This window comes from Triticum urartu, chromosome 3A, assembly GCF_056163025.1.
Source record: "Triticum urartu cultivar PI428250 chromosome 3A, HENAU_Tu73, whole genome shotgun sequence".
Lineage (NCBI taxonomy): Eukaryota > Viridiplantae > Streptophyta > Magnoliopsida > Poales > Poaceae > Triticum > Triticum urartu.
In genome coordinates, this window is record NC_141875.1 from 69,686,536 (window position 1) to 69,691,122 (window position 4,587).

The window sequence follows — 4,587 nt, forward strand, 5'->3', positions numbered from 1 at the left end:
CGTCATTGAAGCCTGGTTCAGGGGCTACTGAGGGAGTCCTGGATTAGGGGGTGTTCGGGTAGCCGGACTATACCTTCAGCCGGACTCCTGGACTATGAAGATACAAGATTGAAGACTTCGTCCCGTGTCCGGATGGGACTTTCCTTGGCGTGGAAGGCAAGCTTGGCGATGCGGATATTCAAAATCTCCTACCATTGTAACCGACTCTGTGTAACCCTAACCCTATCCGGTGTCTATATAAACCGGAGGGTTGTAGTCCGTAGGCAATCAACTCCATACACAACAATCATACCATAGGCTAGCTTCTAGGGTTTAGCCTCCTTGATCTCGTGGTAGATCTACTCTTGTACTACCCATATCATCAATATTAATCAAGCAGGAGTAGGGTATTACCTCCATCGAGAGGGCCCGAACCTGGGTAAAACAAAGTGTCCCCTGTCTCCTGTTACCATCCGGCCTAGACGCACAGTTCGGGACCCCCGACCCGAGATCCGCTAGTTTTGACACCGACACTCACCATGTTCTCCCTCTCTCTCTACCGTGTCACTGCAGGAACCATACAACGCCGCCAGCCATGGATGCTACCAAGCTCCCCTGCCGCTGCTGCCGTTCCCCTGACATGGCGCCTCGGCCCCTCTGCTCCCGCACGTGAGGCTCGAGCTCCTCTAGCTCTCCCTCACAGGAACGATGCCAGGATTGCCTGAAGCTTCGCGCCCGCACCGTTGGAGCTCCACCGCACCGGAGTCGCCTCCCACCGCCGGGAATGGATCTGCCCCGCTCGGATATGTTCGGATCCGGCCAACCTCGCTGCCTCCCGCCGGCCACCGGCCCAGGTTTCTGCAGCCGCGCCGCCGTCAGCCTTCGACGTCCCTGCTTCACCATGTTCAACCCCGTGATCTCTGCTTCCTTCTGCACCGAGCCCAAGCCATAGAACGAGCAGTCCGTTCGATCCCCACTCCCCTGCCTCGCGTTGACCGCGCCTACAGCGTGCCAGGCCGCTGCCCAGCAGCGCCCCAAGCCCTCTGGTGAGAAGCCCAGATCTAGCGCCCCACCTTGCACAATGGGCCGGCAAGTTTCAGCCCATGGTCGTTTTTTTCAGTTCTGGGGTTTTTCCTATTTATCCAGAGATGTTAGTTTTACAGAAAACCCCTTAGCCAACATGCATATAATAACTCACAAACGATGCATCATATTAAAACAATTTATATATGAAATATGCTTAGTTTTTCATCTAGTTTCATAATATGTCTTTTTCATCCATGTTTAAAATGCTTAAAGTGATGTTTGCTTTAATTTTCTCCTATGTCATGCTAAAATGTTTTAATTCATAACTAAATAACCGTAACTCCGAGTTAAATAAACTTTATATGTAAATGGGGTGGAAAAATGCCTAGTTTAACATGGTGGCTTTACTTTGCATGTTTAACAACTCTACAATATTGTTTAGGGCAGAACAGTACCAAATCTATAATATGCTCATGAGGATTTATCCGGACTTGTTGTTTTGTTGTTCCGACCTCATTTAAACTTGCCTAGATAGATAGTTTCATCATGCTTCCCCTCTTGCCATTGTTTAACAACATTTAATATTGTTGGGTACATAAACGAGATCGAACTAAATAACTTGAATGTGGTGTTTCATCAATATGCAACGGAGTTGCATATTGAGCTCCACTTAATTTGTAGGGTTGTTTGTGCACTTTGCCATGCCATGCTTCATTAAACCGGACATGCATCATACTTGTTTGTGCATCATGCTATGATTATGTGGTGGTTGTTTACTATGTTGTTTGCTCTTTTCCGGTGTTTGCTTCTTCGGGTTGGTTCCGATAACGTCGCGTTTGTGAGGAACCGTTTGACTACGTCCGTTTGTCTTCTTCATGGACTCGTTCTTCTTCCTTGCAGGATTTCAGGCAAGATGACCATACCCTCGAAATCACTTCTATCTTTGATTGCTAGTTGCTCGCTCTTTTGCTATGCCTATGCTGCGATACCTACCACTTGCTTATCATGCCTCCCATATTGTTGAACCAAGCCTCTAACCCACCTTGTCCTAGCAAACCATTATTTGGCTATGTTACCGCTTTGCTCAGCCCCTCTTATAGCGTTGTTAGTTGCAGGTGAAGATTGAAGTTTGTTCCTTGTTGGAACATGGCAATGTTGTTCCTTGTTGGAACATGTTTACTTGTTGCATCTATATACTTGGTCAAGGGTGGAAGGCTCGGCCTTATGCCTGGTGTTTTGTTCCACTCTTGTCGCCCTAGTTTCCGTCATATCGGTGTTATGTTCCCGGATTTTGCGTTCCTTACGCGGTTGGGCTATTATGGGAACCCCTTGACGGTTCGCCTTGAATAAAAGTCCTCCAGCAATGCCCAACATTGGTTTTACCATTTGCCACCTAGCCTTTTCTTTTCCCTTGGGAGTCGCGCTCCTGAGGGTCATCGTTATTTTACCCCCCGGGCCAGTGCTCCTTTGAGTGTTGGTCCAAACTAGAGTCCTGTGCAGCGCCCCCTCGGGGAAACTCGAGGTTTGGTTTTAGTTGTATGGAGAGCTCATCTGAGTGTGCCCTGAGAACGAGATATGTGCAGCTCCTATCGGGATTTGTCGGCACATTCGGGCGGTGTTGCTGGTTTAGTTTTACCATTGTCGAAATGTCTTGTAGAACCGGGATGCCGAGTCTGATCGGAATGTCTCGGGAGAAGGTTTATCCTTTGTTGACTGTGAGAGGTTGTGATGGGCTAAGTTGGGACACCCCTGCAGGGATTTGAACTTTCGAAAGCCATGCCCGCAGTTATGGGCAGATGGGAATTTGTTAATGTCCGATTGTAGAAAACCTGAAGTTGACCTTAATTTAAAATACATCAACCGCGTGTGTAACCGTGATGGTCTCGGGAAGTGAACACGGTGTTGGAGTAATGTTTGACGTAGGTTGTTCTAGGATCACTTCTTGATCATAGTTGCTAGTTCGTGCTTTGCCTTCTCTTCTCGCTCTCATTTGCGTATGTTAGCCACCATATATGCTAGTCGCTTGCTGCAGCTCCACCTCATACCTTTTACCCTTCCTATAAGCTTAAATAGTCTTGATCGCGAGGGTGCGAGATTGCTGAGTCCCCGTGGCTCACAGATTACTTCCAAAACCAGCTTGCAGGTGCCGATGAGACCGTGCAGATGACACAGCCAAGCTCAGGAGGAGCTCAATGAAGATCTTGTCCTTTGTGTTGTTTCGTTCTAGTTGATCAGTAGTGGAGCCCAGTTGGGGTCGATCGGGGACCTTGTCGCATTTGGGGTTCTTCTTTTTATTTTGGTTCCGTAGTCGGACCTTGATTGTATTTGGATGTTGTAATGCTTTATTCATGTAATTGTGTGAAGTGGCGATTGTAAGCCAACTATGTATCTCTTTCCCTTATATATTACATGGGTTGTGTGAAGATTGCCTCACTTGCGACATTGCTTTCAATGTGGTTATGCCTCTAAGTCGTGCTTCGACACGTGGGAGATATAGCCGCATCGAGGGCGTTACATCTATTCTTTATGCATCTTATTTTGCTTAGTACGGCGGTAGCATTATAATATGATCCCTCACTAAATTTCTAGGTATAAGCGTTCTCCCTGAGTATGCACCGTTGCGACAGTTCGTCGTGCCGAAACACCATGTGATGATCGGGTGTGATAAGCTCTACGTTCACATACAACGGGTGCAATCCAGTTTTGCACTCGCAGAATACTCGGGTTAAACTTGACGAGCCTAGCATATGCACACTGAGACCAAAAGGTTGAACGTGAATCATATAGTAGATATGATCAACATAATGATGTTCACCATTGAAAACTACTCCATCTCACGTGATGACCGGACATGGTTTAATTGATATGGATCACGTGATCACTTAGATGATTAGAGGGATGTCTATCTAAGTGGGAGTTCTTAAGTAATATGACTAATTGAACTTAAATTTATCATGGACTTAGTCCTGATAGTATTTGCATATCTATGTTGTAGATCAATTGCTCGCGTATAGCTTTCCCGTTTTATTTATGATATATTCCTAGAGAAAACTATGTTGAAAGATGTTACTAGAAATGACGCGGATTGGGTCCGTGATCTGAGGATTATCCTCATTGCTGCACAGAAGAATTATGTCCTTGATGCACCGCTAGGTGACGGACCTATTGCAGGAGCAGATGCAGACGTTATGAATGTTTGGCAAGTTCGGTATGATAACTACTTGATAGTTCAGTGTGACATGCTTTACGGCTTAGAACCGGGACTTCAATGACGTTTTGAACGTCATGGAGCATATGAGATGTTCTAGGAGTTGAAGTTAATATTTCAAGCAAATGCCCGGATTGAGAGATATGAAGTCTCCAATAAGTTCTATAGCTGCAAGATGGAGGAGAACAGTTCTGTCAGTGAGCATATACTCAAAATGTCTGGGTATAATAATCACTTGATTCAGTTGGGAGTTAATCTTCCAGATGACTGCATCATTGACAGAATTCTCCAATCACTGCCACCAAGCTACAAGAGCTTCGTGATGAACTATAATATGCAAGGGATGAACAAGACAATTCCCGAGCTCTTCGCGA